Here is a 24,082-nt window from a genome sequence, read left to right on the forward strand (position 1 = left end):
TTTTTTTTTTTACACTTGGCATTCGTCTGAACTCCAATATTCCTCGTGGAAATGAAGATAAATTTTTCTCTTGACATTCCCTTTTTCCATTAAGTCTGGGTTACCTAACTCAGGATGATTTTTTTTTTCAGTTCCACCCATTTGCCTGCAAATTTCATGATTTTTTTTTTTTTTTTTTTTACAGCTGAGTAATAATACTCCATTGTATAAATGGACTACATTTTCTTTATCCATTATTTTTTTGGTTGAGGGGCATCTAGGTTGCTTCCAGGTTCTGGCTGTTAAAAGAATGCTGCTATGAACATTGTTGAGCAAATGTCCTTGTGATATGATTGAGCATCCTTTGCATATATGCTCAAGAGTAGTATCACTGGGTCTTGAGGTAGATTGATTTCCAATTCTCTGAGAAGTTGTCATACTGATTTACAAGTTTGCACTCCCACCAGCAGTGGAGGAGTGTTCCCCTTACTTTACATCCTCTCCAACATAAACTGTCCTTAGTATTTTTGATCTAAGCCATTCTGACAGGCTACAATGTAAGAAGATTTACATTTCTCTGATGATTAAGGATGCTGAGTATTTCCTTAAATGTCTGTTGGTCATTTGAGATTCTTCTGTTGAGAATTCTTTCTTTAGATCTGTATTCCATCTTACAATTGGAATATTTGGTATTTTGATGTCTAGCTTCTTGAATTCCTTGAATATTTTTATTTTTAGATCAGCTCTCTGTCAGATTTGGGGTTGGTGAAGATATTTTACCATTCTGTAGGCTATTGTTTTGTCTTGTTTACCAGGTCCTTGACCTTATCAAAACTTCTCAGTTTCAGGAGATCCCATTTATTGATTGTTGTTCTCAGTGTCTGTAATAATGGGGTTATCGTTAGGAAATGGTTTTCTGTGCCAATGTATTCAAGGGAACTTCCCATTATCTCTTCTATGAGGTTCAGTGTACCTGGGGTTATGTTGAGGTCTTTGATCCACTTGGACTTGAGTTTTGTGCATGGCGATAGATATGGATCTATTTTCATTCTTTTACATGTTGACATCCAGCACCTTTTTCCCATTGTACAGTTTTTGGCTTCTTTCTCAAAAATTAGGTGTTCATAGTTGTGTAGATTAATATCAGGCTCTTCAATTCAATTCCACTGTTCCACATGTCTATTTTTATGCTAATACCAAGCTGTTTTTTATTACTATAGCCCTATAGCGGAGTTTGAAGTCAGGGATTGTGATGCCTCCGGAAGTTCACTGTGAGAACATTTGATGGGAGGGTTCCCTCATCAAAGGTCCTAATTTAGAACAATACATACAATTGTTGGAAATGACTCATATTAGCTGCAACCCAATTCATAGGGAGCAAGTATTTAGTTTGCTTGGTCTTACCATCTATCCAGCTGACTATTGGGTGCAAAGGACCAGAGACAGTGAGGACTCTGTACATTTACTAGAGTATCTCAGCCTGTCTAAAGCAAGAAACTTCCCATTTCCTTCCTGTCCACAGAATACAGGACCCTGACATTACTCTGAACAAATTCAAACTTCAACTATTGTTAATCCAAATAAATCCTGATCATGTAACTCATATCTGAAACAAACAACCATGGTGAACTCAAAGACTTCAGACTTCACCCAAACAAGCACACTATATATGAACCATCTATTTTTATTTATTATGTGCACGTTGTGACTTCTTAAAAACAAAATTCAGAGCCAGGGGTGGTGGTGGCAAATGCCTTTAATCCCAGCATTTAGGAGGCAGCGATAGGCATCTGCTGTCTGAGTTGGTCTGAGTTGTGACCAGCAAATCTCAGGATAGCAACACAGAGAAACCTTGTTTTAAAAAAAGAAAAACAGAACTTTGAGCTGGCACACACTGTTTTTTTTTTTTTCCCTAGCAGATGCTAAAATTTAACGTCTTTGTCCATTATTTCCTTCTTGATTCTAAACACTTGAATTTCAGAGTGGATTTGATAACAGTTTAGTTTTCGGTAGCTTTTGTTTTAATTGGTATCAAGTGTCCTGCTGTCTTTCCTTATGGCAGGTCACCATGTCAAAAATTCAGGGCAACACCAAAGAAGAAAACTCATGCTGTGTTACCCTCCATCATCAGGATTCATTGGAAACATTACTTGCTTGCTTGGGCCCTGGGTTCTGCCCACTGCCTCTTCACTGTTTATCTCTGCCAGGAAGAGACTGGGTATGCTCGGACACTAAGACTACAAGATGCATACAACAAGGTGGCCAAATAAAAACACCTTAGCTTTTAAAGACTTATTTCATGGTAAAAATCAGCCTACTCTTTGTACCCTTTGTGCCTAAAGGCAAGAAAAATAACTAGAAAATTAAAAATAAGTGTGAGGAAAATCCCAGACACTCCCAATGAGTTGTTATGGAGAATTCTAACTAATGCTGTTTGCTTGAACGTCTGCTAAGGATGTTTTCCTCCACTTTCCCACAGTTTCTACCATTCCTATCACAGTAATAATGATGCCTTTAAGAATACTACATTGAGCCTATAGTTCATGATCCTAAAGAAGCTAAGTAATAAGATGAACCCAACGAAAAACATATGTAGACCCATCTGGAAATTGGAAACAGACAAGACTGCCTGACAAAATTGGGAGTATGGGGGTGGGAGGTAGAAGGAAGGGGAGAAGGGGAGGGTTGAGGAGAACATAAGGGAATGGGATAGTTGAGATGGAGGAAGAACAGATTTGAGAGCAAGGAAAGAGATATCTTGATTGTGGGAGCCCTTATGGGGTTAGCAAGAAACCTGGCTCTAGAAAAATTCCCAGGATTCCACAAGGATGACCCAAGCTAAGACCCTAAGCAATAGAGGAGAGGAGGCCCAAAATGGCCCTGCCCTGTAGTCAGACTGATGATTATCTTAAATAGCACCATAGAACCTTTGTCCAACAACAGATAGAAACAGAGGTAGAGAACCACATCGGAGTACTAGACCAAGCTCCCAGGGTCCAGTTGAAGAGTGGAAGGAGAGAATATGAGCAAAGAGGTCAAGACCATGAAGGGTTCATCCGCTGAAACAGTTTACCTGAGCTAATGGGAGCTCACCAACTCCAGCTGGATTGGGAAGGAACAAGCATAGGACCAAACTAGTCCCTCTGAATGTGGTTGACAGTTATATGGCTGAGGAAGACTGAGGGGTCACTGGCAGTGGCACTGGGATTTATCTCTACTGCATGTACTGACTTTTTGGGACCCTATTCTCTTTGAATGTATACCTTGCACAGCCTAGATAGAGTAGGGAGGACCTTGGACCTTTCACAAAGCAAAGTGCCTTACCCTCTCTGAGGATTAGAGGGGATGAGAGGGCATATGGAAAGAATGGGAGGAGGGGAGAAAGTGGGAATTTGGATTCTTATTTTTTTAATCTAATAAATAAATAAATAGAATACTACAAAGTCAAGACAGCCCGAGTGACTTCCCCAGAAGAAAGAAAACAGCTGGACTCTTCCAGCTGTGGAGGCACACCAAGCCTGAAGGATAAAGCCACCACCAACAGCAATCATTTCAGTTCCTTTGACCCCCATCCATAAAACTATTTTCACTACTACTTTATAAGTGTAATTTTGATGCTGTTACAAATTACAAATACTTGATATGCAGGATAAGTTACGCGAGCCCTGGGAAAAGGCCGCTCGACACAAAGGGGCCAAGACCTACAGTTTGAAAACCGTCGTATTAATGCCTAAAACTTCTTATGGTTTAGTTTTCAACTCTGCAACTCTACCTTATGAACTCAAATTGAAGCCGGGTGTGGTGGCACGCGACTTTAATCCCTTGCTGGCCTAGAACTCATTATGTAGACCAGGCTGTCTCTAAACTCAAATCTGCCTGCCTTTCTTCTACTTAAGCAGCTGAGATTAAAGGCCAGGAGTGCTGAGATTAAGGTGTGCACCTTCCACCCCTTAGTCGCTTACCTTGAAAGTCTGCTTTCTATTTTAAGTTTCTTTGAAGCCAGTATCCAACAATAGAAGCCTTTCATGAGTTCGTTTCTACACTCATGGATAAAATTAAAACACAGAGAAGTAGAAATATTATAAGCAGATGCCTTAAAATGATTGAAGAAAAACAAAAAATCATAAATATATTAGTATTAATATATTCAGTACTAGGTGATAGTAGGAGTTCAGATTCAAAGTTTTGAGAATTTTTAGAAAAATGCAGATGAATCCACACTGTTCAGAGTCCAGTCATGAGCTCTCTCCTAAACCTCTATAGGGAAAGCTACAGAAAACAAAGCTGTGCTGTCTACTCCTTACTTGGATAACTTTCAGTTGGAGTTTTTTAAAAAAAAAAACATGCCAGCAGACTGTGCGGTGAAAAGCCTCCTCAGTCCCTGCACAGCAGCTGAGCGGAGCACGCAGATGCCATGTGCTATCCCTGCGTCACGGTCACATGCGGAATACTAACCCAGAGAGAGAGCGATGCTCTTTTCCCAACAAGAGGCTCAGCAGTCTACGGCAAGCTATAAAGTAAGGGATGGGGCAATCTGGAGAAACCAATGCCTTCAAGTCCAAGTAGCCAAAGGCAGCAAGTGTCCCATCTGTCCACAACATGGCTGGAGCTACTCTGAGTGCAGTGAAAGGACTCACAGTCACACGAGTGTGCATTGTTTATACTGCTCAGGCTCACAGAAAGGGGGACCAGTGTGATGGGTCTTCCTCAGCTTGGTGGGCTGAAGGGCCAAGGGAATACCATACACAACCTGGACTAGAGACCAGGACAAGCGAAGAGGACCCAAAGTAAAGTGCGGACAGGCAGGAAACAACTCCCAAAGCGTCTTAATGAAGATTTCTAAATGTCCCCCTTAAGTGACTCTCTCAGCTACCTAGAGTCTACTACATACAGGACAGGTAAATCCTTCTTCCTTTAGAATAAATGAACAGGGGGAAGAAAATCCAAAATACCTGTGCTGCAAAAATGGAGTCCAACTGCCTGCTTCTCCCTTGCTCTCATACTACAGCCGACACAGAAAGCTTACGTGAGCCACATGGTGTGTGAGTATCTCTCCCGACTAAAAAGCAACTCGGGAGGGTAGCAACTACAAAAGGGTAGTGCAACATGCCCTTTTATTTTCTTTTCGGTCCGGTGCTCCAATGTGGGTCTCTGTCTCTGTCTCTTTTCATCGCCTGATGAAGGTTAATATTCGGGAGGATGCCTATATGTTTGTCTTTGGGTTCTCCTTCTTTAGCTTCTCTAGGATCACTAATTATAGGCTCAATGTCCTTTGTTTATGGCTAGAAACCAAATATGAGTGAGTACATCCCATGCTCCTCTTTTTGGGTCTGGACTAGCGTTCTATGTAGATCTCACTGGCCCAAAATTCTCTGTAGTGAAAATTAAAGAGGTTTCTTTAAGCCTTCCAAGTGCCCTCCATGATCACGGGAATATGCCACCATGCCATCCTTTGTTGAGAATCTGGACAGAACATCAGGTCTCAGGACAGGAGTTCTGGCACAAGACAGTCCCCTTGTAGTGATACTTTGTTTGTGTTTTAACAAATGAAGCTTGCCTGACATTAAGTGTGCAGAGCCAAGCCAGTAGAGGCCAGGGAGTGGTGGCCCACACCTTTAAGCCCAGGACTCTGGAGACAGAAGCAGAGGGATCTCTGTTAGTTCAATGCCACCCTGGGCTATGTCAGATTGAATCTGTCTAAAAGAGAAAAAAAGCTCACACACAGATCATCCCAGCACTTGGGATCCCATGCCTTTAATCCCACACCTTTAAGCCCTGCACCTCCCTAGAGGTGGAGACAGGAGTGATATGGCTGGGCAGAGAGAGGGATATATGGCAGGAGCAGACAAGAGCTCAGGGCAGTCTGAGGTTTGGTGAAGACAGATGCAGTCTGAGGACAGGATGGCTCCTTCAGTCTGAGCACTGGCAGAGGTAAAAGAATTCTCTAGTGGCTGGCTGCTCTGTTTCTCTGATCTTCAACATTAACCCCTATATCTGACTCTAGGTTTTTATTATTAATACCAATTAGAATTTGTGCTACAGTCTCCTCTATCAGGTCCTCCAATATAGATGCTAGTTGAAAGTCTTGGTCATTTTAACCGTGTCAGTGGGCTATACTCAAAACTTTCACAACCTTTTCCTTGGGTTTTCATTTGCAGAAGTTTGAGGCTTGGGCTCAAAAACAGAGAGGGCTGGGAGTGTTAACAGACAGGCAGAAAAAGTCAGAGGGGTATGAATGAATGAATGAATGAATGAATGAGCAAACAAATGACTCACCCCAGTGCTGGGATTATATGTATGTGCAACTACACAGCCAGCTATGCAATTTCTATTTCAAAAGAATGTGTAATGTGTCAGGTGGGCATGGTGCTGCATGAATTTAATCTTTAATCTGGGAGGCGAAAGTAGGCAAATCTGAGTTTGAAGCCAGCCAGTGTTACATAGTAAGACCTTGTCACAGAGAGAGAGAGAGAGAGAGAGAGAGAGAGAGAGAGAGAGAGAGAGAGAGAAAACAAATCAGTAAACTAGCTTCATTTCTATCAGCACTAATAATCTCTGATTGGCCAATTGGCATAACTACACTCCTGTCCCTACTTGAGATTCAGAGCTACAGACATGGCTGGCATTCTCTAGAACTTGGACATGTTTTCAAAGGCTTGAATCTGTATTCCTAGATCCTGTTTAGTCCCAAGCAACTTTAATCTTTTTTTTTTTTTCTAAATTGACTTTATTCTAGGTCAACAATGTTAAAGAGATTTCTGTTTCCTTTTCTGAGCAACTCTTTAGTCAAAGAAGAAAGTAAAATGTTGAAATAAATACCAGAAAATGGTAATGAGCATAGCACATCTCAAAATGCATAAAATGGACGGGCTGTAGTGAGTTAGAACTTGAGTCTTAAAATCCTTTGTTTCCAGAGGAACAAAAAGAAAATGTTGGTATCCAATTCAATAGTTTAAGAGAGAACTAGATGTGGTAACAAAGAACCCTGTGATCTTATCGCGTGGGAGGGACAGGCCAGGGAATCAGGAGTTGAGATATATCTTCAGAAAGAAAGGAAAGGAAATCGTGAAATTTGTGTGGACCTAGAGAAGATCACATGGAGTGAGATACACCAGATCTGGGAGCAGAAAGACAACTGTCACATGCTGTCTCTCTTAGCTCCAAATCTTCAGAGTTGAGGACCTAGCCTGGAACAACTGTAGAACCCAGGAAGGCGAACGGGACCATCGCTGGAGTAGGGGAGCAATGGCAGGACACATGTGATCTAATCAAGGAAATGTAATCTAATCAGGGGGCTCTAAGTAGAGAGGGGAAAGAGATAGATACAGAAGGCGAGAGGAAGACAAAATAACAGCAAGGATGCCTTAAAGCCTTAAGCCCTTAAGACTCATACCATCAACTATCTATTGTAGACAAATCTGCTATAAACTGAGGCTGGAGAGATGGCTAAACGTGTAAGAGCACCTTCTGCTTTTGCAGAGGACCTGGTCCAGTTTCCAGCACCCACGTGGCAGCTCACGACAGTCTGTCACTCCTGTTCTAGGGGACCCAGTACTCTCTCTGCCCTCTGTAAGCATCAGGGATGCTTATGGTGTACATATGTACATGAGGGCCAAATGTTCACAGAAAGAAAACTGCCATAAATGTTTATACAGATTTTTATGTGGATACAAAAATCTTTAGTTCACTTGGGTAAATACTCAAGATAAATACCAAGTTGTTGTTGTGTTTAAAATCTAAACCCTCACCAAGATTTAGGACAGTGCATTCTTTGGTCAAAAGTTACAAAAGTCTTAAACAAATAAAACATTCACTACAGGATCAGAAATTCTACAAGAAGAATATTATTGGCCTGATGTTAATATTAAAAACAACTAAGATGACATTCAGCATCTTCATATTTTGATAAGGAATCTGGTAAGCTAATACCTGAAATGATGATAAACATTTCTAGAACGCTTCGCTGTCACTGTGACTTTCGTTTAGACTACAAAGTACTTTCACCAAGACTCTCGTTTCTGCTTAAAATATCTCATGAGATCAATAGGAGCAACTGATACTTCACTGGAAGAGGAAACTGAAACACAAGAGTGGTGAAAATGACTTTCTCAGGGCCGCTCTATTTCAGCACAGTCTACTTGTTCTAAATGCAAAGGACACGTCACATGTGGATACGTAGTTACACAAAACTGCTGCCCAGCTATTTGTGAATTTAAGGATGGCCAAAGTCCTCAGCTGAATCCTATGGCAATGTCTGTGCTCTCTCACTCAGCTCCCTATGTTTTAGTCGATCTATAACAGGGTTTCTGCTTTCACATAATTCAGCCGGTGCTCAGATCATTCTGCGACAGGGTAGAGAGAAGAAAGAAATGATACAGAGCTCTTGAAAACAGACAAGGCCAGCCTGGTCTAGAAGAGCTAGTTCCAGGACAGGAACCAAAAAGCTATAGAGAAACCCTGTCTCGAAAATCCAAAAAACACCTTCTAATTTAGCTTCTCTAGGATCGTGAATTATAAGCTCACTGTCCTTTATTTATGGCTAGAAACCAAATATGAGTGAGTACATCCCATGTTCCTCTTTTTGGGTCTGGCTTACCTCACTCAGGATAGTGTTTTTTATTTCCATCCATTTGTACGCAAACTTCAAGAATTCCTTGTTTTTTATTGCTGAGTAATACTCTAATATGTATATATTCCATACTTTCTTCATCCATTCTTCCATTGAAGGGCATCTAGGTTGTTTCCAGGTTCTGGCTATTACAAACAATGCTGCTATGAACATAGTTGAGCATATACTTTTGTTGTATGATAGGGCCTCTCTTGGGTATATTTGAACTACTGAGAACTCAAGAACAATGGCAATGGGTTTTTGATCCTACTGCACATACTGGCTTTGGGGGAGCCTAGGCAGTTTGGATGCTCAACTTACTAAACCTGGATGGAGGTGGGCAGTCCTTGGACTTCCCATAGGTCAGGGAACCCTGATTGCTCTTCAAGCAGATGAGGGAGAGGGACTTGATCGGGGGAGGGGGAGGGAAATGGGAGGCGGTGGCAGGGAGGAGGCAGAAATCCTTAATAAATAAATAAATTTAAAAAAAAAAGAAAATCCAAAAAACAAAAACAAACAAAAAAAAAACTCCAGACAATCAAGTCTTCCAAATATACCTCTGCTGTTCATTTACTAAACAATTATATTCTATTTTTAAAAAATGAACTAAAAACACAGGGTCAGCAAGACAACCCAGCAGGTAAAGAAAAGCATTTGAATTTGATAGTTCCATCCTCACCACACACCTGGTAGACGGAGAGGTCCCACTTCAAAGGGTAGTGTACCATGGCACACTCATTCATACACACACATGCACACATACGCACTAAAATAAGTGTAATAAAACTTTCAAAAATTGTACAAATGGTTAAAAACAATTTGAGGAATAGAGAAGACTGTATGAGATGATCTCTTCTCTCCATTTTTTTTTTTAAATCCTATAGTAGCCAAGTATGATAGTGACCTATAGTCAGGCTACCTGGGAATCTGAAGCAGGAGGATTACTTAAGTCAGACCAGGCAACATAGTATGACCTCATGTCAGTAACAGACACATAACAAACTATCCCAAGATTCGAAGGACAAACGGATGAGGTTTGTTAGACAAATGCCTACAGACTTCAGTTCACAGGGCTGAACTGGTTTGTAAGGAAGGAACCCTGAAATCTTCATTTGAACTGTAGGTGAAGATTGAAAACTGCAGAGCAGGAAGAAGTGTGGAGAACATCAGATAGAGTTGTCTGTTTCTAGAGGGACAACGAGAAATAGGCCATTAAGAGAGCCATGCACTCCCCTAAGAGATAAACAGAAAATGAACACATCATGAAACACAACCATTTCAGGTGGCCGTGGTGGTGCACGCCTTTAATTCCAACACTCAGGGAGGCAGAGGCAGGCGGGTCTCTTGAGTCTGAGGCCAGCCTGGATTACAAAGAGAACTAGGGTAACATAGAGAAACCCTGTCTCTCCAATTAACTATCTCATAATCATTCCCGATTTCCTCTTTCTTGTGTATATATCTGTGTGTTTGTTTAAGACATCGGGTCTTGCAAGACTGCCCAGGCTCTGAACCCTGGGCCAGGACAGTCCCTCCTGGCTCAGCCTCCCGAGAAACTGAAAAAGCAGGCATATAACATCACGTCCAACTTTGTTCTGTACTTTAGGCTTAATAGCTCTTGCTATACAGCATACTGCCTTCTTAAAACTACCATGGTTTTCCTTTGTCTCCTTCAGACTCCTAAGGTCACCAAAGACAGAGATTTCTGTCTGTTTCCTAGTATTTGATAGGCATCCAAGAAAAAACTTCACAAAAGAAGAAAAGAAAAGAAAACTTCACAACAAATTCCTATCTTAAAAGGTATAAGGGGAGATAAGTATATATAGCTTTGGTGCAAAGCCCACGCCTACCATGATCAAGGCTCTGGGTTCCATCCCCAGGACTGCATATAGTTAGAAACACTCAAGTGTGGGGCTGGAGAGATGGCTCTGCAGTCAAGCACACAGACTGCTCTTCCAGAGGACTCAGTTCCTTTCCCAGCACTCACAGCTGCTCACAGCTGTCTGTAGCTCCAACACTCTCTTTTAGTCTCCAAGGGCACCAGGCATACATGTGGTGCACAGACATGCATGCAAAACATTCATTCACATCGAGAATTAATTAAAGAAATACTGGAATGAAACAAAATAGAAACCGAAGGAGGCATTAAGATTGGTGATAAATATTAAAACCGTTAACAGTGATAACAACGAAAGACATGGTAGTATAGAACTAGGAACTCACATTGTGCCTGACCCAACACATAGTATCTTTAAATCAATCCTATTGTCGTTGTCTTTTCTAGCCTAACTGCCAAGTAAAGCAGGCTTTAAACAGACCCTTCATAAATGAACTCCAATGCGCCCTAGACTTATGCAGCATGAAAGTTAAGGCCTAGGCTGAGTTGATCTGACAGTGAGTGTGAGCGCGAACTAAGGTTGGAGGGTGTGGTTAAGGGAAAGTGCTCTGCAGACAGCCACTTCTCAAACCGTGAACATTTTCATTTCTAATCCTCTTTTGTTATTTCTCTTGCACTTTCCCATAAACTTGCACACTCCCTTCCTCACCCACCCCCCACCTCTAAGAAGAGAATCTCTGAGTAATGCTGTGATCTCGCTAAAGAGATAAAAATTCCATCTTAAAATATATGTTCTCAGTTCTCATGTAAAGGATGAGTGCAGAATGAGTGGCCACAGTTGGCATCCACAGCGTGAAGTGAGCAACCATTCAGTGAGGAGAAAAAAAAAAATACGTAAAGAACGCTTTGTTCATAATTACCCAAGATTTTCCAACATGAGCAGAGAAAGAGGAAGTCTAAGAATATTAAGAACCAAGAGGAAAGTCTTCATTCTGAGAGTTCCCTTTCAGTGACCTGAAACCCCCTGGGTAAAGAGGTAATCTAGGCAGAGATGCTAGCCTCTGAAGCCACAGGGCTTTAACTGAGGACACCGAGAAGGATTTCACAGCATCAGATCAGCATCTCAGAAGTACCAAGTGGCAGCGTGGATGCCTACAACCTCAGGCCCAGAGAATGGGTGTGGAGATTATAGCGACCCAGCTTTCTGGGGAACTCATCACGCTGAATATACAACGACACACTGAAGCTGAACTACTGCTAAGAGTTACAGGGGAAACTGCCTAGATCTTCTTCTCACTCTGATCTTCGGGGCTCGCCCACGACAGTCACCCCTAAAACTCAGCTGCCTTCTAATACAGGCAAGCCCGTAAGCAGAATGCATTCTTGTTTTCTGTGGGGGGGGGGAAATCCATTTGTTTCCTACTTCTATACATGCATATAAGTAAATGAACTGGTTTTTATAAAGAATTCTTACTTTAGGACAAGAGAGATAGCTGACTCAGTAGGTCAAGGTTGCTTCTGGCAACCCTGACAACCTGAATTCCATCCCCAAGACCCACATGGTAGAAGGAGAGAATACACACACACAGTAAATAAATTAAAATTAAAAACAAAAACAAAAGAGTAAAACTAAACTTAGTTTAGGGCTAGAAAGAAAGGTAAGGGTGTTGGCTGCCAGGGGTCACAACCTGGGTTCTGTCCTCAGAACCCACATGTAAAAGGACAGAACAGTCAACTTCAAGTTGTTCTCTGAATTACACACACACATTAACACACACATGCACACATACACTCATACACTCGCACACACATTCATTCACACACAATATGGAATGTCTCCTTTTGAGTAAATAAATGTAACAAAATTTTACCTTTTTTTTTAAAGAACCTTTAGTTTGGGAAACTTACTAAGAGTTTGGTGCATTAAAAGCAAATTGGTCTTTATCAAGATCAACTTTAAAGACACAAGGAATTATTTGGGTTTTCCTCCACCCACGGCCTGTGTTTTTGTACTTTCAAAGCTGTATGGGTGCCCTCTCTGATCTGCTGTGCACACCTTAGTTCTCTGCTTGTGCTCAGATGCCAACTGCTAAAGCTACCTGCTTCCCCCTGGGAGTGTTCACTTGACAGAGTGACAACCAAATGCAAATGTCACTGACCTAGTCTTCACAAGACAGGAATGTAGGCACAAGTGAGCGGCAAACAGAGGAAAGGGATACTGTGTCAATAATAATAATAACAAGTATTTCTCTGTGCTTAGTTATATGCGAAGGCTAATTCTTTTTTAGTAAGAATCAGACATTAAGAATCTGGTAGGAATTCTATAAAAATAACAACAATCCCCCAAAATACAGATAGGCATAGAAATCATACAATGTTAGAGATTGATTTTAAAATGTAATCCTTGTGTCTTAGGGAGTTAATCATCCTAATTCACAGTGTGACCCGGAGTTGCTTGGCATGCGAGCCAAACATCCACTGTGCCCCATGCCTTACCAGCAGCGCTGTCCCTCACTGCTCCTCCTGGATCATGTCCTGTTGACCGTGTGTGAGCCCATCTCCTGCTTCCAAGCACCGCAGCAGAACAGGAACAAGGGACATGGAGAGTCTTGGGAGGGTAAGCTGCTGAACGTTTACCAGCCTAGAGAAGACAAAGTTCATTTATTCTTCGTTTGCCAATACCACAAGGCATCTACGCCTATTACTAAGGTGTGATATGTTTTTTAAAAGGTCTCAGATGCCTAGGACTGTTGTCTCAATTACACTGATTACTTATAAAAAAAATTAGGATTAAAAGATTTTTACCAAAGCAGTGATACTTTTAAATATCCCAACAAAATGCCCATCTGGGTGGAGCTTTGAAACTCCCAAGCATCCTGGTCCTCAATCCTTGCAATGGTCAACTAGGTTTCCTAACCACTGACTAACATTACTTCATCTGTCAGGCTCAGTGCCCCTCAGCCTGGCTGTAAAAACAGCATCTGAGTGTAAGGCTGAGCCTTCCACCTGAGAGTCTGACCTACTGGATTATGGAAGAACTTTGTCCCCAGGTAATTCTATGGAAGCCAGCTTCGGGGATCATCCATCAAAGCCCCCGCACTTACTGAGATGAAGCACTAACTTAATTGTAGTATTGATTCTGTATACATCGTGTGAAAGAAGCTCACGCTGGGTGCTGTGGAAAGGGGGAAGGCATTACAACAGGTGGTCTCTATAGTCTGGAACTTTCATTTCCTGATATGCATTTTAAAAAAAATGTTACCTGAGAAGAAAAATGCTTTGAAAACAGAACCTGATCCAGCAGTCAAAGATACAGTAAAAGTCTTAAGTGCTACAGAACACAGAAAACTTTGAGTCCTAAGGGTAGGGAGGAGTTAACTGAGTGAAAAATGGAGAAGGGGGAAGAGGAGGAGCAAGACTATATGAAACTGGCTGGGGATGGAGGTTACCCGAACAGAGCACTGGAAGAATGAAAGAAAAAAATGCAAAGCAGAATCTAAGAGTTTCAACAAAACAGCTAATGTACCACTATCCTGCACGCTGAAATGGCCCTGGAACATCCACAGACAGTACCCAGAGTAGTGCCAGCTGCTGACACCATGTTCCAGGGGTAACAGTGAGGTCACTGGGCACTTAGGAACTCTTGGGTCAATAGGCAGTGTCACTGCTTTGAGCAAGATTGTTCAATCATTTTTGTTGTTCTTTAAACAGGAAATACTAAACTATCTTGCCACTGGCTGCCACCTTTTAGAGTCTCAAAAGCATGTCTGGGTGGTTCCCACTTTCCTACGACTGTAGCAACACTTATTGTTGTATGCCCTTTTATTTTATATTTATCTCCATGAGTGGTAAGCGGTAGAAGGTTTAGGTGCTATAAATAAGCATAGGTAAGATATTTAGTTCTTTAGCTATACCTGAAGTGACTGAGTCTGAAAGAAGAGAGCGGCAGAGGAAATGACCAGCCGGGAAGACACTATAAGTAAATAAACACGAAATTCAGTGACAGTCTAGATATGCAGAGGGTTACAGTCACAAAGCACTGGGTTTGATGGACTGTATCAATGATGATATCAACCAGAAAAATGTTTCATTCCTGGAAGGAACGCTGAGATGAAACATAAATTCTTTGCCTTAAAGCACATGAGGAAATCTAGGCATTTCAAATAAAGAAAGATGAAATTTAGGGATTCTCTGTCCTTTCCTCCTCTCTCTACTTCCACCCCATCCTCCCTCCATCTCTCCACGAGGAACTACTGGTTGTGTTACAAGAAGGTTGTGGCCACTGCCTGGCACACATACCTGAGGGTCCTTCAGCTGGGTTCAGCCACATAGAAACAGAACACTAAAGAAGGCAAAGGGGTTTCTGCCTTCCTGTTTTCTGTTTAAAATTTAAATTAGTAAAACAATACTAAATAGTATCCGGATCTCAGCTGTTAGCCTCTGCGATGGAATACTTTGTCTCCTCCACTCTCAGACGGGCATGAGTGTATTCAGAGAGACTTCCCATCACAGCCTGGCATAGGTTCGGGACTCCTAGAGGACCACAATTGTGTTGCTACGGTGAGTTATCCGGGATCCCAGCTGGCAGACTGTCAAAAAGAACCACAAGGTTCCAGTTTCCTAGGCCCCAAACAACCTCTCAGCAAAAACTCTACTACTAACAAATGCAAAAGAATGATACAGACTCTATAAAAGTGTAATCTTTCTGAAATTATGTAGCTCCTAGATGTATTTTGCCCTTAAATCAAAATCTACTCTAATTTCATCCTTATTAGTTATTCAGTGTTTTAAAATAGATTTTCTGCTATATTTTCTAGAAGGTAAAACTTAAAATAATAAGTAAAAAAAGCTATGCTCTATTAAAGGCATTTGGGTTCTTTTAGTTTTTTTTTTTAATTTATTTATTTATTAAGGATTTCCGACTCCTCCCCGCTACCGCCTCCCCTTTCCCTCCCCCTCCCCCGATCAAGTCCCTCTCCCTCATCAGCTGCAAGAGCAATCAGGGTTCCCTGACCTGTGGGAATTTTTAACATAGTGTCTACTGTATGTAGATGACAGATTCCCAGAGCCTGGACTCAACCAATCAGGCTTCAGAGTCTCAGTGGACTCAGAGAAGGCTCAATGTAAAGACAGCTCATTTCGATAAAAGCTAACAATTCCTTGTTTAAATCATAGAAGCACACTTCCTTTCCTTCTTTCCTTTCTTTTCTTTTCTATGTATGGGAGGTATGTGTTTGTGTGTGTGTGCACATATGTACGTGCATGTGTGCATGCATGTGTGTGTGCACATACAGATGTGCATGTTTGAGTGTGTGCTCGCACATACGTGCATGCATGCACACAGCGCATGTGTGTACATACATCTGTGCATGCATGCATGTGTGTTTCTGTGTGCGAATGTACAGATGTGCATGCATGTGTGTGTGTGCACATATGTATGTGCGTGCGTGCGTGTGTGTGGTGTACGTGTGTGAACATCAACCTCCATTGCTCTCCATTTAGTGGGGCAGGCAGGGGTCTCTCACTGAACCAGGAGCTCTTATGGCTAGTCTAACTGACCAGCTTGCCTCTGATGCTGGGATTCCAGCCAGTTTCCAGGCATGCTTTTCTGTAGATTTTGAAATTCTCACACTTGTGCAGTAAGCATTTCATCCACTAAGTCACATCCCTAGTCAAAGCAGTTCTTTAACAGAAGGAAAAGAAATCCCTAAAAGCCAGTCACTCAAACCACAAATGTGCACATACATACATACATACCAGCTACGTAAACTACGAAGAAGCTTTCTTTTGTCTTTTCTTTCCTTCCTTTCTTCTCTCTCTCTCTCTCTCTCTCTCTCTCTCTCTCTCTCTCTCTCTCTCTCTCTCATTCTCTCTCTCCTTTTCTTTCCTTTCTTTGGTTTTTGTTTCTTTTTTCTTTCTCTCTCTCCCTATCTCTCTCTCTTTCCTTCCTTCCTTTCTTTCTGTTCTTTGGTTATTTTTTGTTTCTTTTCTTTTTTTAAGGCATTCTCTCATTCTATATCTCAGGCTGGACTGAAATATACTATGTATATCAGGTTTGCCCTGATCTCTCCTGCCTTAGCCTCCTGAGTTCTGGGATCTCTGTCATGAGCCACCATACCTGGTATCTCAAAAGTCATTCTTTTTCAATAGTTGGGTCTTTCATTGACCAAATGTCACCAAATGCTCCATGTTTATCATATTGTGTCTGGCCCTTCTTTTCCCTTTTGTGCCCCTAGTACCCTTGATGCCTGGTCTTTGTAAATTCCTGGCAATAGCTGCTTCCTTCTTGTGGAAATACTGTCTTTGCCTGTGGTCCTCCAGGCACTAAGTGGGATCAGAGTAGACTGCGCTGCACAGCAGGTTACTGACCTCAGCAGGGTGTATCCACAAATGGATCTCCTCTTCCACACACACCCAGAGCTAGGGAATGACCTCAGCTCTACAGTCCTCAAAGGAAAAGATTATTTCAGAATAATAATCTGAACTTGGCAGCAATGGCCCTTTCCTTATCCATGCTTTAAAAAGTATTATACTGGAAACAATTGCCTTAAAGAAAAGCTATGAGAAGAAAGTTAGAGATGACCTCATGGCCCTGCTCTTGTCCCTCCCAACTTACACAAAGTGTGATTCTGAAGGAAGAATTCTGCAGGAATCCGCAGGACAAACTCCAGCAAAATGAAGACAAACACACTCCACATCAGCTGTTTCTACACAAAACTTTAGAGACCAGAAACCTCAAACAAACCTAGACTCTTAGCCAGAAGGTAGGAGCTCTTAATGGCAGTGCTGGCACCACGCCACGAGATTATGCACGAGCCAAGCAGAATATAAGAGCTACACATAAATTCCACACGATGAGCAGATTACAGATGTCGATTTACATGCTTGACAGGATCAGAAGAATGCTGTGAGGAAAGCACTACAGTGGGCATGTTTGAAAGCAAAGTCGGGACACTCACATTAGAAGAACAGGAGCGAAAATACAGCAGAAAGCCAGGTACGGTGGTGCAAGATTGTTATCTCAGCATAGGCGGAGCTGAGGCAAGAATGGTGTTTACCCCTTTCAAAAAAAATGTCAACCAGACAAAACAAAAGCATCCTGACTTTGAGTATAAACATTTCTGACACTCTGACACTTGCTGATACTTGACCTCTTTGATGGGAGTCTGGGCCAATGGCAGGTGTATCTCAAACCTTAACTCTTTTAATCCACTAAAAATAGCCCTGCCATTCCAGACATCTAGGCATCTTGAGGATTCTCTCTAGAATCCCATGTAAAGAGAAGGGGATGAGAAGGAAAAGGACACACAGTTTGCATGGGTTTAATGGTTCACTTGTCATTTTCTTTTTCTTCATACAAAGAGCTCTAGGCATGATGGCTGTGGTTGTTTACATGAGAACACCCCCCACCTTAGACTCAGGCATTTAAACACTCAGCCATCCAACACCCCCCTCCCCACCTCAGTTTGTGGTACTACTCGGAGGATGTTTAGGAGATGCAGCCTTGCTGGAGGAAGTATGTTCCTGTGGGCTTTGAAAATTGAAAACCATTTCTGGTTCACTCTGCTCTGTGAACTGTCAGTTTCCCCAACCTGCCACCAAACTGCAGCTTGCTGCCATGCTTCCCGTCACGCCTCCTGCCATGGTGGACTCTCATCCTTCTGAAACCACAAGACAAATAAACTCTTCCATACATTGCTGTTTGTCACTGCATTTGATCACAGCAACAAAAAGCAACGAATACAGTGGATGTCAATACACTTGAACATAGGGCAATAACTCCACTGGGAAGCAATTTTCTTCAGGGGGTAGGGACTATCAGGATAAGATTTCTCTGTGTAGCCCTAGCTAAACTCTGGAACTCACTCGGTAGACCAGGCTGGCCCCAAACTCAGAGAGCTGTCTGACACTGCCTCCCAGGCACTGGGATTAAAAGCATGTGCCAATTTTGAGCTGAAGCTCAGCTCAGGACAGCTGTACAACTCTAAGCTCAGAAGCAAACTAGGGAGAAAGGGTCCAGAAGGGCTGTCATAGGTCTCACTTCCTAACTCCAACTCTGCTCCTCTACAACCTTATGGTATCCAGCTGAGCTTTTTAAGGAAACAGAGGACTAGAGACGCCTATCAGCCATTCCACTGTACTATCACGGCTCTAGCCCAGCTCTAACGCAGTGTGAGCTTATGGCTTAGAGCAGTGGTCCTCAACTTCCCTAATGCTATGATGCTTTAATACACTTCCTCGTGTTGTGGTGGCCCCCAACCATAACATAATTTTTTGTTGTTACTATATAAGCTATAATTTTGCAGTTGTTATGAATCATAATGTACATATCTGTGTAGGTGACCCCTGTGAAAGGGTCATTCAACTCCCAAATTGGTCATGACCCACAAGTTGAGGCCCACTGGCTTAGATGCTATCCAATTTGATCCTGGTGGAACAAATACATATATCAAATAAACAGTCAGATGTGGTGGTATATACCTATAATCCCAGCACTCAAGAAACAGAGGCAGGAGTATAGCCACAAGTTCAAATCCAGGCTGAGCTACATGGCAAGTTATAGGCAACCCAGTGTTATATAATGAGACCATAACTCAAAGTTGAAGCAAGAAAGGGTAATATAGGAATATCATATATATTACACGGATAGAAATATCCCAGCTTATTCCCAATTACATGACACTAAAGGAAAATGATTGTTGAGACAGAGTCTTGTGCATCCCAAGCTGGCCTTGCACTTGCTACAGAGCCAAGGCTGACCTTAAACTATGGATCCTCCTGTCCCTGCTTCTTGAGTGCTGGAATTACAGGTATTTCCCACCAAGCCTAGCTTATGTAGTACAGATGCACCAAACCCAGGGTTTTTTGTTTGTTTGTTTGCATGCTGGGCACCAGTACTGCACTAGTGGAGCTACATCTCTAGCCTTGAATGATACTGGGTTTTTTTTTTGTTTTTTTTTTAAGCAAAGACTACTCCCTGAGCTGAAACGTGTAACCCCAGCTCACAGTCACAATGCTCATCACTAGGGACAAGGACATTTCATAACATACGCTCTATTCCATGTCATAAAGTGCTGTAGGGGATCCCTGGGAGAAAAAAATCTATTACCAAGGTTCAACGAGACTGAATTACTGACTGCAGCATCCATAGTGGCCACACATTAAGGATCAATTAGTAGACCACAAGTGCTTTTGATAGCTGCTTCAAATCTGTAACGGAACCCTAGCTATTAAAAATAGTTGACTTTCCCAAAGGAAAAGTGTGAGGTTTGTATTAGCCCTCCCTTCGAGTTTCTTCAGGACAGATGTGAGGATGAATGGTAAACCACTAGTTGTCATAAACAGCTCATAGTCCAGCTTCAAGCGAAGACACTGAGTCTTCTGCTCACTGAGGGAAGAGTTAAAGTCACCGCAGAAGCAGCCTCAGCCCCAGCATCAAACATCAATTATTCAAACTCTAACAAGTGGCGAGATGCAGGATTAGATACGAAGGGGAATTTCCTACTCTACTACCATCCTGGAAAGCTTTGACCTGTCACTGTTTTCTTTAAAATAGCATTCCATGGCTGGAGAGGTGGCTTAGCAATTCAGACCAATTCTGCTCCTGCAAAACAAGCTCATTCAGTTCCTAGCACAGAGGTCGGGCAGCTGTCAACCACCTGTCACTCCAGCTCTGGTGAATCCAGTGCCTGTGGGCTCCCTGAGCACCTGTACGCGCATACTACACATCCCTGTGCTGCACGTAATTAAAAACAAAAATTAAAAAAAAATTAAATAGTATCACTTCAAGAAACAACATTGTTGAATTTCAAACAAGCGGGTCTTATTAGTTCCTTCTGGTTGTTTTGAGACAGGCCCTGGCTCTGTATTCCAGGCTGCCCTCAGGTTTTCTGTAGCCCATCCTGGTTTAAACCCTTGATCCTCCTTTTCAGCATTCCTACAATTCAGATCACAACCATGCAATACACACCTAGGTTGATGTCATTGAACCTCATTTCTGACAGAAGAGCAAATGAAAGGGAGTGATAAAAACACCAAATCACACAAAAAAACTCCAGAGTTATATTTATCTGTGTTGCGAAAACAAATTTATACATTTTGTAAATTAGAAATTTCATTTAAGATAAAATAAGAATAATTTTATCACAGTCCTGCCACGGTGGTTCACACCTGTCAGCCCAGAACTTAGGAGGTAGAGGCAGAAGGAACAGGATGTAGAAATTCAAAATTAACCCTTTGTGTGTGTATGTACACACTTTGCATTCACTGACGTATGATACAGCTCTCAAACAAAAAACAATGAAAAACTTTGATTAAAATGTAGTACTACTATTACTATCATTATTATTGTTTAGACAGGGTGTCACTACATAGCCCTGGCTGGCCTGGAACTGACTATATACACCAGATTGGCTTCAAACTCACACAGATACATCTATGCCTGTATCCAAAGTGCTGGGACGAAAGGTGTATGCAGCCACACCTAACACAAGGTTTTATAAAAAGCACTGAAGGCTCGGGGGTTTTAGGCCAGCATGGGTGGGCTATATACAAGAAAAAAGAAAAGGAGGTGAAGTAAAGCACTCATGAACTTAAATAAACAATGTCTCTCTTGCCAGACATCAGTGATAAGCAAAATGTTTAACATCCAGCATGCCAAAGCATAGGTCAAAAGATGGAGGGGGGTCCCAGCGGCCATCTACAGCCCCGCTGTAAGCCAGGTGTTATTTTAGTTGCAGGGCAGCAGAGAGGCTCCGAAGTGGCAAGGACGGAGACACAGTGGCTGAGGCAGAGCACCGGCAGCCCCCTTGGAAGCACTTCAATGACCAGTGCACAGCCGTTCTCATGCACCTGCTGCACACGGGATCTGCTTCTTCACACGGATCTTAAGGGATAAAAAAAGACCGACGGTCGTTAAGTCTCTTTGAATCTAACATTTGCCGGGGGAGATATGCCGCTTTTCATTTCAGTGATAGCTGGAGAGCAAGATGAAGAGGAGGAAACCTTAGAAGAATAACCAAATATTTAAATCTAGCAAACGATAAAAGTACTTTCAAAATTATACAGAAGGCTATATTGTCACGCTTCAATGAAAATGGAAGCGTAAGGCTAAATTTTCAAGTTGTGGTCAACTTGAGTGAATTTAAATGTACTTCCCTCTAAGTAAAGATGGCACATAGTACGCAGAGGAATAAACTTAGCCTGTCAAAATGGTCCACATCCGTAATCTCAACACATAATTACAAATTTGAGCACAGGCTGGATACATAGTGAGACCCTGTCTGAAAAGCAAGCAAAATAAAACAAAATAGTCAAGAACATAAGCTCATGTCATACTTAGGGTTTGATAATCATATAAATGGATGGGAAATTAAATGCCTATCTAATAAACTTATGACCTATTTTAATGAAAGTAAATATTATTGTGTTATGCAAAGGTGGTATAACTATTACTACATACAAATTAAATTGTTACAAACATTTAAGAAACAGTAGCACAAATGAAAAAAAACAAAAAAAATGGAGTGTAATGCAGATAGGACATGGTCTCACAGAACTGCACTGTGAACTGAAAAAGAAGTGGGTGTATTTTATGTGTATGGTATGTGTTCCGCATGTGTGCCTGGTGCCTGTGGAGGTCAGGAAAATGGTGTTGGATCCCGGGAACCCATGTAGAGGCGGAAGGAGAAAGTGGATTGCACAGAGCTATCCTCTGATCTCTTTACACATACACATATTCCCAACCATCATTTTTAAATGCTCTAAATCAATTTTTATTTGCTAAATCTTCCAAGTCAGATATCGAAAACTGAAAAGACAAAGAATTCCTGGTCATTGATTGTCCTTTGTTAAAAAAGTTCAAGTCACCTGTAACTTGTATGGTGTAAAAACCATTGTAAGAGTTGTTGTCTGCAACCATGCTACAATGAAGGGCAGAGCAGGGCAGAGAAAGGGGGATGGCAGGGCAAAATGAGATCTACCAAGACATTCTCAGGAGAAGAAAATCCTCTTGAAGAATATTAATTTGATCAAATGGAGCATTTGTGAACCTCATAAAGACTGATAGGCACACACATAGTTTCTCCTAAATGCAAATAACAAAAATGTGGGCAAAGGCTAAAGATTCATGCGGCTTCTGGGCCTTTAACTAAGATCACGTGCTGAGACCATCTTAAGAGAGTGTTGCTGAGAAGCTGGGCACGGGCTGGCCTCTAATACCAACACCTGAGAAGCTGAGGCAGGAGGATTTGTACTAGTTTAATGTCAATGAAAGACACAAATCAAAACAACAAAAATGAGAAAGCAAATGGAAGGAAACTCTCCTTACTCACAGGAGAGAGTCCAGCAAACTGACTGATTCTCAGCAGGAAGACTCCTGTTTTCAGGCCTCACGGCAGACAGCCTTGCAGCGGGAGGTCAATCTTCCAGCAACAAGCACCGATGAAGTTACTGAGGCACTAGGTGTGTGCCAGGTCAGGGTGCACAAGTCACCTCCTCCCCCTGCCATGGATGAGGTCATGTGTTATAGGGAATGCAGGTCAGAGGTGGCGTAAATCACCCACGAGTCACAGCTGTCGACAGATAACTTTCTATTACAAGAACTCACTTTCAAATGAAGAGGAGGAACGAGGCAAGGAGGAAAGCCAAGGCCAAACACGGTGTTTTCATCTTGACTACGAACTGTGCAATTAGCAGCTATGCTAATTTGCTTTGTAGCCATTGTACTGGGGCACTGAAGAAGGTAACTGAAGGCTGTCCACCGTCTTTGGTAGACCCTCGCTGTCACTACTTTTAACAAAAGATCAGTGCTAATTATTCATCATGAACAATACTATGACTCAATTAAGAAGGCCACTAGGTTACTTGCTTTAACCACAGTTGGAGATGAGGGTCTAGTGAGGTTAAGGGAGGGATGTTACCCCTCTTGGTGTTCGGTAGCTGCCTGGATCCATAATCATGTATTTGACATTAATTTGAGACTTCCCAGGTACTACTACATTTTTCTTTCTTGGATTCCCACTTTCCAATATGAGCTTTGGAGCTGTTCTGCAGCTCTCCCATGGTCTGTTCCCACTTGCTATCCCCAGTCCTTTTTCTGTTTTAGTTTTTGAATTTTCTATTCTCATATCTTTAAGATCAGATGTGTCCAGCTTCCTAATGAGGCCATCGAAGGCATTTTTCATCGCTCCTGTTGCAGCATGCTTGCCCTCTGGCAGGTCTCTGGTTCTCCCTGAAAATGTCTATCTGTATGCTGACAATACCCACCTGGTGTTCTCACATCTGTCCACCGTTTGCGCATATCCATTGTCATATTAATCATCATTAGAAAAAAAAATTCCGGGGCCAGTGAGATGATTCAGCTGGTACAAGGCACTTCCCATTAAAACTGACACCAGGGTTTACCCCTAGACTTGTGGTGAAAGGAGAACTGACTCACAAAGGCTGACACATGACCTCCAGGGCATGTGCATGCACACTCACACACAATGATTAAACACAAACGTAATAAAAGTCTTCATCCCCACATCGGTACTGTATTTGATTCTGTTTTGAATACTGGCTTCTTCAAGTTTTATGGTATACCCTGTATTTTGTGTTGAATCACACACACACACACACACACACACACACACACACAGACACACACACACACACACACA

At 42.1% G+C, this 24,082-nt stretch overlaps 1 protein-coding gene across 2 annotated transcripts in view; it reads right to left on the bottom strand.

Moving 5' to 3' along the window:
• Positions 1 to 24,082, bottom strand: part of Tet2 (tet methylcytosine dioxygenase 2) — an 83,848-nt gene that overhangs the window by 42,421 nt on the left and 17,345 nt on the right. For both annotated transcript variants that reach the window (XM_005357312.2, XM_026784031.1), the window contains exon 2: positions 12,918 to 13,062. The gene's annotated coding sequence lies outside the window, so the exon portion shown is untranslated. The remainder of the gene's footprint in view (positions 1 to 12,917; positions 13,063 to 24,082) is intronic.

This window comes from Microtus ochrogaster, chromosome 21, assembly GCF_000317375.1.
Source record: "Microtus ochrogaster isolate Prairie Vole_2 chromosome 21, MicOch1.0, whole genome shotgun sequence".
Lineage (NCBI taxonomy): Eukaryota > Metazoa > Chordata > Mammalia > Rodentia > Cricetidae > Microtus > Microtus ochrogaster.